Source organism: Triticum aestivum, chromosome 6D (genome assembly GCF_018294505.1).
Source record: "Triticum aestivum cultivar Chinese Spring chromosome 6D, IWGSC CS RefSeq v2.1, whole genome shotgun sequence".
NCBI classification, from domain to species: Eukaryota; Viridiplantae; Streptophyta; class Magnoliopsida; order Poales; family Poaceae; genus Triticum; species Triticum aestivum.
This window is the reverse complement of record NC_057811.1, coordinates 479,255,933-479,268,914: the sequence shown is the minus strand read 5'-3', so window position 1 is coordinate 479,268,914 and position 12,982 is coordinate 479,255,933.

Sequence of the window (12,982 nt, the reverse complement as noted above, 5' to 3'; positions counted from 1 at the left end):
CTTACCGTACCACATTTCGGAGGCTGAAACATTCTGGAAAGTGTCCCTTATGTATTCCTCCGGGGTTACAGTTTCAATAACATTAGTTTCAACATTTATAGGATTACCTAAGATATAATGTTTGATTCTTTGACCGTTCACCACCTTCGGATTTGTGCCATCGAAGTTGTTGATTTTTATGGCACCGGAACGATAGACCTCCTCGATAACGTAAGGGCCTTCCCATTTAGAGAGAAGTTTTCCTGCAAAAAATCTTAAACGAGAGTTGAATAGCAACACATAATCACCTACGTTAAACTCAGACTTTTGTATCCTTTTGTCATGCCATCTTTTAACTTTTTCTTTAAACAACTTGGCATTCTCATATGCTTGGGTTCTCCATTCATCAAGTGAGCTAATATCAAATAACCTCTTCTCACCGGCAAGCTTGAAATCATAATTGAGCTCTTTAATAGCCCAATATGCTTTATGTTAAAGTTCGAGAGGTAAGTAACATGCTTTTCCATAAACCATTTTATACGGAGACATACCCATAGGATTTTTATATAGAGTTCTATAGGCCCATAATGCATCATCAAGTTTCTTGGACCAACTCTTTCTAGATCTATTAACAATCTTTTGCAAAATTAATTTGAGCTCTCTATTACTCAATTCTACTTGACCACTAGACTGTGGGTGATATGGAGATGCAATTCTATGATTAACATCATACTTAGCAAGCATTTTACGAAAAGCACCATGAATAAAATGTGAACCACCATCAGTCATTAAGTATCTAGGGACTCCAAACCTCGGAAAAATAACTTCTTTAAGCATCTTAATAGAGGTGTTATGATCAGCACTACTAGTTGGAATAGCTTCTACCCACTTAGTAACGTAATCAACAGCAACTAAAATATGTGTATACCCATTAGAGGCAGGAAATGTCCATATAATCAAAGCCCCAAAAGTCAAATGGTTCAATAACAAGAGAATAATTCATAGGAATTTCTTGACGTCTACTAATATTACCAATTCTTTGACATTCATCACAAGACAAGACAAACTTACGGGCATCTTTGAAGAGAGTAGGCCAATAAAAACCGGATTGCAATACCTTATGTGCAGTTCTATCTCCAGCGTGGTGTCCTCCATATGCCTCGGAGTGACACTTGCGTAGGATCTGTTCCTGTTCATGCTCAGGTACACAACGTCTAATAACACCATCTACTCCTTCTTTATAAAGGTGTGGGTCATCCCAGAAGTAATGTCTTAAATCATAAAAGAACTTTTTCTTTTGCTGGTATGTGAAACTAGGTGGTATAAATTTAGCAACAATGTAATTAGCATAATCAGCATACCATGGAGCAGTACGAGAAGCATTTATGACAGCTAATTGTTCATCAGGAAAGCTATCATCAATAGGTAGTGGGTCATCAAGAACATTCTCTAACCTAGACAAGTTGTCTGCAACGGGGTTCTCAGCTCCCTTTCTATCAATAATATGCAAATCAAATTCTTGTAGCAAGAGAACCCATCTAATAAGTCTAGGTTTAGCATCTTTCTTTTCCATAAGATATTTAATAGCAGCATGATCAGTGTGAATAGTTACTTTAGAATCAACAATATAAGGTCTGAACTTATCACAAGCAAATACAACTGCTAAGAATTCTTTTTCAGTGGTAGCATAATTTCTCTGAGCAGTGTCTAGAGTTTTACTAGCATATTGAATAACATTTAGTTTCTTATCAACTCTTTGTCCTAGAACAGCACCTACAGCATAATCGCTAGCATCACACATAATTTCAAAGGGTAAATTCCAATCAGGTGGCTGAACAATAGGTGCAGAAATCAAAGCTTTCTTAAGTATTTCAAATGCTTCTACGCAATCATCATCGAAGACAAAAGGAATATATTTTTGCAATAAATTAGTCAGAGGCCTAGAGATTTTAGAAAAGTCCTTAATGAACCTCCTATAAAAACTGGCATGACCAAGGAAACTTCTTATACCTTTAATGTCCTTGGGACACGGCATCTTTTCAATAGCATCAACTTTAGCTTTATCAACTTCAATACCTCTTTCAGAAATTTTATGCCCCAAGACAATGCCTTCATTAACCATAAAGTGGCACTTCTCCCAATTCAAAACAAGACTAGTATCTTCGCATCTCTGCAAAACTCGTTCAAGGTTGCTCAAACAATCATCAAAGGAGGATCCATAAACGGAGAAATCATCCATGAATACCTCACAAATCTTTTCACAAAATTCAGAGAATATAGCCATCATGCATCTTTGAAAGGTAGCAGGTGCATTACATAAACCAAAAGGCATATGTCTATAAGCAAAAGTACCGAAAGGGCAAGTAAAAGTAGTCTTTGCTTGATCATCCGCTGACACAGGTATTTGAGAGAAACCAAAGTAACCATCTTAAAAGCAAAAATGTGTATGTTTGGATAGTCTTTCTAGCATTTGATCAATAAAAGGTAAAGGGTAATGATCCTTCTTAGTAGCTTTATTTAATTTACAGAAATCAATTACCATCCTATAACCTGTAATAATTCTTTGCGGGGTCAATTCATCTTTATCATTAGGAACGACAGTAATACCTCCCTTCTTAGGGACACAATGGACATGACTTACCCACTGACTATCAGCAACGGGATAAATTATACCTGCCTCAAGGAGCTTTAGTATTTCCTTTCTTACCACTTCTTTCATCATAGGATTTAACCGTCGTTGGTGATCAATAACTGGTTTGGCGTCTTCCTCCAAATTTATTTTGTGTTGGCATAAAGTGGGACTAATGCCCTTAAGATCATCAAGAGTATATCCAATAGCAGCACGGTGCTTCTTCAGAGTTTTCAATAATCTTTCCTCTTCTTGCTCTGAAAGGTTAGCACTAATAATAACAGGATATATCTTCTTTTCATCCAGATAAGCATATTTAAGAGTATCAGGTAAAGGTTTAAGCTCAAACACGGGATCACCCTTGGGTGGAGGGGGATCCCCTAGGATTTCAACAGGCAAGTTGTGTTTCAAAATGGGACGCTGTTTAAAGAATACTTCATCTATTTCCCTTCTTTCATTCATAAACATATCATTTTCATGGTCTAGCAAATATTGTTCTAAAGGATCAGTAGGAGGCACGGCAATAGAAGCAAGACCAATAATCTCATACTTACTAGGCAATTCTTTATCATGGGGTTGTCTACGAAACTTAGCAAAATTAAACTCATGAAACATATCCCCTAAGCCAATTGTAACAACATCCTTTTCACAATCAATCTTAGCATTAACAGTATTCAAGAAGGGTCTACCAAATATAATGGGACAAAAGCTATCTTGTGGGGAACCAAGAAGAAGAAAATCAGTAGGATATTTAACTTTCCCACACAAGAATTCAACATCTCTGACAATACCAATTGGTGAAATAGTATCTCTATTTGCGAGCTTAATAGTAACATCAATATCTTCTATTTCAGCGGGTGCGATATCATGCATAATTTCTTCATATAAGGAATGAGGTATTGCGCTAGCACTAGCACCCATATCACATAAGCCATGATAACAATGATCTCCTATTTTAACAGAAATAACATGCATGCCTACAATAGATCTATGTTTCTTAGCATCAGGTCTAGCAATTCTAGCAGCTTCATCACAGAAATAAATAACATGCCCATCAATATTATCAGCCAAGAGATCTTTAACCATAGCAATTCTAGGTTCAACTTTAGTTTGCTCAGGAGGTGTGTATGTTCTAGTATTACTCTTACGAACCACAGTTGAAGCTTTAGCATGATCCTTTATCCTAACAGGGAAAGGTGGTTTCTCAACATAAGTAGTAGGAACAATAGGATCATTATAAGTGACAATCTTTTCTTCAACTGTAACAGGTGCAACCACTTTTACTTCAGTGGGAGGATTATATTTAAGCCACTTCTCCTTACGGTGATCAACATGAGTAGCAAATGATTCACAGAAGGAAGCTACTATCTCAGAGTCAAGTCCATATTTAGTGCTAAATCCACGAAAAGCTTCGGTATCCATAAAAGATTTAACACAATCAAACTTAAGTGTCATACCTGACTCCTTACCATCGTCGGAATCCCAATATTTAGAGTTTCGTTTAATTCTTTCCAATAAATCCCACTTGAATTCAATAGTCTTCATCATATAAGAACCAACACAAGAAGTATCAAGCATGGTGCGAAAGCCGAGCATAAAAATTTTGAATAACCATTTCTCTTGAGAGCTCGTGATTGGGGAATGAATATAACATTGACTTAAGCCTCCCCCAAGCTTGGGCGATGCTTTCTCCTTCGCGAGGCCAAAAATTATATATATAATTACGATCACGATGAACAAGATGCATAGGATAAAACTTCTGGTGAAATTCCAATTTCAATCGTTTATAGTCCCAGGATCCCATATCATCACATAGCCTATACCATGTCAATGCATCTCCCTTAAAAGATAAAGGGAAGACCTTCTTCTTAACAACATCATCGGGCATACCTGCAAGCTTAAATAATCCACAAGCTTCATCCACATAGATAAGGTGTAAATCGGGATGCAATCTTCCATCTCCTGCAAAGGGATTAGCTAGCAGTTTCTCTACCATACCCGAAGGAATTTCAAAGTAAACATTTTCAGTAGGTTCAGTAGGTTGAGGAGAAACTCTTTGCTCTACTGTTCGGGGTGAAGATACCCCGAACAAGCCCCTCAAATGATTAGTTTCCATAGTAACAAGTGACAGTAAATTTCAGCACACTATATAAATGTTTCCTTACCAAGTTCCACTCACCAAAGGCGCTTCACTCCCCGGCAACGGCACCAGAAAAGAGTCTTGATGACCCACAAGTGTAGGGGATCTATCGTAGTCCTTTCGATAAGTAAGAGTGTCGAACCCAATGAGGAGCAGAAGGAAATGACAAGCGGTTTTCAGTAAGGTATTCTCTGCAAGCACTGAAATTGTAGGTAACAGATAGTTTTGTGATAAGATAATTTGTAACGGGTAACAAGCAATGAAAGTAAATAAGGTGCAGGAAGGTGGCCCAATCCTTTTGTAGCAAAGGACAAGCCTAGACAAATTCTTATATAGAGAATAGCGCTCCCGAGGACACATGGGAATTATCATCAAGCTAGTTTTCATCACGCTCATATGATTCGCGTTCGTTACTTTGATAATTTGATATGTGGGTGGACCGGTGCTTGGGTACTGCCCTTTCTTGGACAAGCATCCCACTTATGATTAACCCCTATTGCAAGCATCCGCAACTACAAAAGAATTATTAAGGTAAACCTAACCATAGCATGAAACAAGTGGATCCAAATCAGTCCCTTGCGAAGCAACGCATAAACTAGGGTTTAAGCTTCTGTCACTCTAGCAACCCATCATCTACTTATTACTTCCCAATGCCTTCCTCTAGGCCCAAATAATGGTGAAGTCTCATGTAGTCGACGTTCACATAACACCACTAGAGGAGAGACAACATACATCTCATCAAAATATCGAACGAATACCAAATTCACATGACTACTAATAGCAAGACTTCACTCATGTCCTCAGGAACAAACGTAACTACTCACAAAGCAAATTCATGTTCATAATCAGAGGGGTATTAATATGCATTAAGGATCTGAACATATGATCTTCCACCAAATAAACCAACTAGCATCAACTACAAGGAGTAATCAACACTACTAGCAACCCACAGGTACCAATGTGAGGTTTGGATACAAAGATTGGATACAAGAGATGAACTAGGATTTGAGAGGAGATGGTGCTGGTGAAGATGTTGATGGAGATTGACCCCCTCTCGATGAGAGGATTGTTGGTGATGACGATGGTGATGATTTCCCCCTCCTGGAGGGAAGTTTCCCCTGGCAGAACAGCTCCGCCGGAGCCCTAGATTGGTTCCGCCAAGGTTCCGCCTCGTGGCGACGGAGTTTCGTCCCATAAGCTTGCTTATGATTTTTTTCAGCGTAAAAGACTTCATATAGCAGAAGATGGGCACCGGAGGGCTGCCAGGTGGCCCACAAGGCAGGGTGCGCGCCCAGGGGGTAGGGCGCTCCCCCCCCACCCTCGTGGATGGTGGGTGGCCCCCCTCAGGTATTTCTTCCGCTCGATATTTTTTATTAATTCCCAAAATGACTTTCGTGGAGTTTCAGGACTTTTGGAGCTGTGCAGAATAGGTCTCCAATATTTGCTCCTTTTCCAGCCCAGAATCCCAGCTGCCGTCATTCTCCCTCTTCATGTAAACCTTGTAAAATAAGAGAGAATAGCCATAAGTATTGTGACATAGCGTGAAATAAAAGCCCATAATGCAATAAATATCGATATAAAAGCATGACGCAAAATGGATGTATCAGGTACCGGAAGAGTCGGTCCCGTGTGCCTCCGATTTATGATCCTCGAAACCTCTTCCGAACACCCGGCGAAGGGCCGAGTAACCGCCGGAGGTAAACCGGGTTGTAACACCCGAGGCTAGGACGCCAGTTCAGCCGTGTACGATGGAGCCTCCCTGGATGAATACTGCTCTGCCTCAGTATGTACCAACACCAGCGGGTCATTATTCTAACCGTTTGGAGAACATGATTGCTGCGGCGGCATGATTGGCGACTCTCCAGGTGGAGGGCAACTCTCCGACAGCGGTTGAAACTCGCAGGATCAGAGAGCTTCTTCAGACGGCTTTAGCGCAGCAGGAGGCGTACTCATATAGCCGAAACAGGGTTCATTCAACCCCTCGTCCAAGCCGGAGCCTGAGTTATAGCAGGCACATGGACTCAGCGGCCGTTCCAAGCAATGCCCGGCACCGTGACCAGCCGTGCGGGCATGACCCGGCGCGTGATGGAGCTCTTAACTTGGTTGATCAGGACAGGATACGTCAAGAGGCTGAGCGGGCGGCTCAGCAGGCGGCTCAGCAGGTGGCTCAGCGGGTGGCTTACCAACCTTTTCCGGTTTATCCGACGACTTCTATTGAGGTAGGCGTGACCACTAGGACCGATGGTGTCCCTTGTCTGGTGCCGGCTCTGCGTAACAAGCGTTTGCCCAAAGATTTCAAGGGGCCTCAAAAGGTGCCTAATTACACGGCCGACTTACAGTCTGACGCATGGATTGAAAGCTATGAGATGGCTATGGAACTACTGGAAGTCAGTGATGCTGCGATGGCCAAGTACTTCACCATGATGTTGGATGGGACTGCCCGCACTTGGTTCAAGGGGTTGCCACCTAATTCCATCGGTTCATGGGCAGAGTTAAAAGCCCGGTTCATTTAGAACTTCAAAGATACATGCAAGCAGCCCATGTCGATTGTGGATTTGACTAATTGCAAGCAAGAGGAGGGTGAGTCCACGACCCATTGGGTGCGCCGGGTCAAGGCCATAATACATTCGTCTGATAAGATGGATGCCCGCTCTGCAGTCTTAATGTTGGAGAAAAATTGCCATTTTGCGCCTCTGAAGATGAAGCTCGGGCGGCTCAAGCGCGATTGTAATGACATGGGCCAGCTGATGGCGGCTCTAGTCAAATGCGCTGATTTCGATAGTACCAAGGATCCCGAGTCTGATGATGAGAAGACAGGGAAGGGAAAGAAGAACGGCAACGCCAAGGGTCCTCAGCATAACCCGGCAAATCAAGGAGGTAATAATAAACGTAAGGCAGATGGTAGCTTGGAGTTTGTGGCTAACACCAATGCGCAGGGCAACAATCAACGGCGTAAGGGGAGGCCACCTCCTTGGTCCGGCGGGTCAAGCCCCACGCTTGAGCAGTTGCTAAATGAGCCCTGTCCGAGACACGGCACCCCACAGAAACCGGCCACTCACCTATGGATGGACTGCATGATCATGAAGGCTTTTAAGAATTCCAACATGTTCGACGGTAATCATGGGCCGGGCGGCGGCTCAGGTGGCGGCGGCTTTCATGGCCCGGGCGGCGGTTCAAATTCCAATTTTCAAAACTCTCAGGGTAATCAAGGTGGTTATAATTAGCAATCTAGCCAGGGGGTCAGCAGCAGCAGGGTGGATACCAGAGTCATCCAAAGCAGCTGAATAGTGGACAATATCATGTGTTTACCACTAGTTTGTGCAAACGGGGCCAGAAGCTTCATAAGAGGGCTGTGAACGTTGTTGAGCCGGCAGTTCCTAGTTATTTGAGATGGTCGGAGCAGCCTATTCTGTGGAGTAGGGAAGATCACCCTCCCCGGGTTGACAACCCGGGTCACTTGGCCTTGGTGGTGGCACCTCAGGTTGGTGGATATAAATTCACTAAGGTACTCATGGATGGAGGCAGTAGCATCAACATCCTCTATTATGAGACTTTTCGTCGCATGGGTTTGACTGATAAAAATCTCAAGACTTCCAACACTGTTTTTCATGGAGTGATCCCTGGTAAGTCGGCGTACCCAGTGGGTAAGATTGAGCTGGAGGTAGCCTTTGGAGACGAGCACGATTCTAGAGCCGAGAAGTTAACCTTTGAGGTGGTTAAAATCAAGAGCCCGTATCACGCCCTGTTTGGACGGCCGGCTTATGCCAAGTTCATGGCACGGCCGTGTTATGTTTATCTGCATCTCAATATGCCGGGTCATAAGGGCACCATTACGGTGCATGGGAGTCAGAAGATAGCCTTGGAATGTGAGGAAGGCGATGCTGCTTACGCTAAATCTATTTGTACGACAGAAGAATTGAAGTTCTACAAGGACAATGTTGACCCGGCAAACATGACATCTTTGAAGAAGCCAACCATAGAGCATGAGCCGGTAATGAAGTTTAAGTCGGCTGATGACACTAAGCTTGTTATTTTTTCCAGGCGACTCATCTAAGCAGTTCAGTATCAGTGCCAATATGGATCCCAAATAGGAAAGCGCGCTCATCGATTTGATCCGTGAGAACCGGGACATCTTTGCATGGAAGCCTTCTGACATGCCGGGTGTACCGAGAGAACTCGCTGAGCACACTCTAAATATCGATCCAAAATTAAGACGGTCAAGCAGTTTCTTCGGCGATTCAATGAAGAGAGGCGTAAGGCCATTGGCGAGGAAGTGGCCCGGCTCTTGGCGGCCAGGTTCATCATTGAAGTTTTTCATCCAGAGTGCTTGGCTAACCCGGTGCCGGTGCTTAAGAAGAACGGCACTTGGCGTATGTGTGTGGATTACACGGATTTAAACAAAGCTCGTCCGGCTGATCACTTCGCTCTCCCTCGTATTGATCAAATCATTGATGCTACGGCGGGTTGTGAGCGTTTGAGCTTTTTGCATTCTTATTCTGGTTATCATCAGATCAAGATGGCAGTTAATGACTAAGAGAAGACGGCTTTTATTACTCCATTTGGAGCCTTCAGCTATGTGTCTATGCCTTTTGGGCTTAAGAGTGCCCAGGCGACTTATCAGCGATGCGTGCAGAACTGTCTTCACAATCAGATTGGGCACAATCTTCATGCTTATGTGGACGACATTGTGGTGAAATCCAGAGAGAAGGAGACCTTGATAGATGATCTGAAGGAGACCTTTGATAATCTCCGGGTCTACAAGATGATGCTTAACCCAGCCAAGTGTGTTTTTGGTGTGCCTGCAGGCAAGTTTTGGGTTTTCTGGTTTCTAACAGGGGCATTGAGGCTAACCCGGAGAAGATCAAGGCAATCACTTCTTTGGCTAAACCGGCGTGTATCAATGATGTTCAGCGTTTGGCGGGTCGTATTGCTGCTTTAAGCCGGTTCATAAGACGGTTAGGTGAGAAGGCCATACCGCTGTATTAGATGATGAAGAAGACAAACGACTTCGTCTGGAGCGATGCTGCTAACGCTGCCTTTGAAGACTTGAAGAGACAGCTAGCTGAGCCGCTAGTCCTTGCGGCTCCCATTGATAAGGAGTCATTATTGTTATATCTGGCTACTAACACACGTGCCGTCAGTGTAGCCATTGTGGTGGAACGCATGGAGGCTGGCAAGGAGCATCCGGTTCAATGGCCGGTTTATTACATCAATGAGGTACTTATTCAGTCCAAGCAACGGTATCCACATTGGCAGAAGCTCGTTTATGGGGTGTTCATGGCAAGCCGGAAGCTTAAGCAGTATTTCCTGGGCCATCCTATCACTGTGGTCAGTTCTGCTCCTTTAGGAGATAGCATTCAAAACAGAGAAGCCACAGGACGAGTCGCCAAGTGGGCCATTGAACTTGGGCCTCATGGTTTAAAGTATGTGCCATGCACTGCTATCAAGTCTCAAGCACTGGTGGACTTCATCAACGATTGGACAGAGCTACAGATGCCTGAAGAGAAGCCGAACAATACGTATTGGACTATTCACTTTGATGGGTCCAGGCAATTGGAGGGCTCGGGGGCTGGAGTTGTTTTAGCTTCCCCTCAAGGTGACAAATTTTGTTATGTGCTACGGTTGATGTTTCCCTGTACTAACAATGGAGCTGAGTATGAGGCCTTGCTCCATGGTCTTTGGATGGCTAAGGAGATGAGCTTAAGCTGGGTAAGGTGCTTTGGCGACTCAGATTTGGTGGCTCAACAAGTTTCAGGCAAGTGGGATTCCAAGGACCCTCTCATGGCGGCTTATCGCCGTGCAGTTGATGCTATTGCTAGACATTTCAAGAGTTACCAAGTGGAGCATATTGACCACAGAAAGAACGAGGCGGCTGATGCCTTAAGCCGGCTGGGGTCTCAGCGTAAGCCGGTGCCGCCTAATACTTTCTTGGATATTCTGCATAACCCTTATGTCAAGTTACCTACAGAGGAAGACTTGGTTGTTCCTGACCCGGAAGCACAATTGGTGGCGGCTCTCCACGTCATCCCAGATTGGACAGTACCATACTTGGCTTACATGACCCGGGGTGAGTTGCCTGAGGATGAAACCTTGGCCAGGCAGATAACCCGGCGGTCTAAGTCAATGACAATTGCCAATGGCGAGTTGCATCATCGCAGTGTCACTGGGGCGTTTCAGCGTTGTGTTTCTCCTGAGGAAGGTCAACAAATTCTTCATGAGATTCATGAAGGAGATTGTGGCCATCATGCTGGGTCAAAATCCCTTGTGGCCAAGGCTTTCCATCATGGATTTTATTGGCTGACAACTCATGCTGATGCGGAGGATCTGGTCAGTAAATGTGACGGTTGTCAGAAATTCTCAAGACGTGCTCACGTGCCGGCTCAAGAGTTAAGGATGATTCCAATTACTTGGCCGTTTGCAGTCTGGGGGCTTGACATGGTTGGGCCTTTCAAAAGGTCTAAAGATAAAAAGACTCACCTCTTGGTGGCGGTTGACAAGTTCACAAAGTGGGTTGAGGCAGAGCCGGTTAGTAAGTGTGACGCAGCCACGGCAGTTCAATTTATGAAGAAGGTCATATTTCGCTTTGGCTTTCCACACAGCATTATAACTGACAATGGTACTAATCTGTCAAAAGGTGCCATGGAAGAGTTTTGTCAACGTGAGCATATTCGGCTTGATGTTTCATCAGTAGCTCACCCCCAATCCAATGGTCAAGCTGAAAGAGCCAATCAGGAAATCTTGAAAGCCATTAAGCCCCGGCTTTTTAGTTCCTTTGCAACGGACGCCAGGCTGTTGGGTTGTGGAGTTACCCTCTGTGATATGGAGCATCAATACTACCCCCAACAGGGCTACGGGTTACACGCCTTTTTTCATGGTCTATGGAGCAAAGGTGGCTTTGCCTAGTGACATCCGGCATGACTCGCCCCGCGTGGCGGCTTACGTTGAAGCTGATAACGAACAAGCTCACCAGGATGCACTAGACCTACTAGATGAAAAACGTGACTTGGCAGCACCAGCTCGGCGATTTACCAACAGGATCTGCGCCGCTATCACTGCCGCCGGGTTAAGTCCAGAACCTTTCAGGAAGGTGATTTGGTGCTCCGGCTCATCCAGGATCAAACTGATGCACACAAATTATCCCCACCTTGGGAAGGGCCCTTCGTGGTCAGCAAAAACTTGAACAACGGGTCATACTACCTTATCGATGTTCGAGAGCACAAAGACTCACGTAAGTCGGAGGAGGAGACCTGCCGGCCGTGGAATGTCACTCATCTGCGGTCTTACTACACTTGAGCCACCGGCTCTCATGATGTACATATTTTGAAGATGTATATATTATGATAAGTAATAAAGCTGGACCTCTATCCTTTTCATCCTCAATGGTGATATGTCTTCATCATTGTCATTTGAAATGATCACTTGGGGGCTGATCATATTCGAATCTAGCTTAACCCTCTTGGTCCGGCTCATGATCGTATTCGAATCTAGCCGTTAAACCTCATGATCACTAGGGGGCTTCCTGTTCAAACATAGGTCGTATTCGAACCAAAGAGAACATAGCTGTCGGTACCCTCTTGATCGGCACAATGCCAAGCTCACTAAGGGGCTTGTTGATCGTATTCGAATCATAGCTTAACCCCTTTTGGGTCCAACTTTGATCGTATTTGAATCAGAGTCGTTAAAAAACTCTCAAGGTCATTAGGGGGCTTCCCGTTCAAACATAGGTCGTATTTGAACCAAAGAGAACATAGTTGTCGGTACCCTCTTGATCGGCGCAACGCCAAAGCCACTGGGGGCTACATGATCGTATTCGAATCCTAACCCCTTTGGAACGGTTTACTAATCGTATTCGAATCAGAAGCCTTGAATTTTTTGCATCTTATTTGGTTTAAGTTTTATTTGAAAGCAGCCTTTGTTTTGACTTGAGACTTTTTTGTTCAAAGATCCAAGTATAAGCGTGGTTCAAGATTAATCCGGCTTGATTTTGGATGGTAAGTCGCCAATGTATGAGAATCATCATATCTTTGGAAGTGTTGGTTTCCAAAGATTGGGTTATCACCCTTACTGTTCGGGTCACATAAACCGGCAGTACAAATCAAAGGACCACAGGTATGATATTCTAGTTGTGTTTCAAAATTATATATCACAACAGGCTTATCTGCGACTCTTTTTCCATCTTAATGGTTATATGTAAAGATATTATGACCCGCCTTGCGGTAAGCTGCCAAGGGATC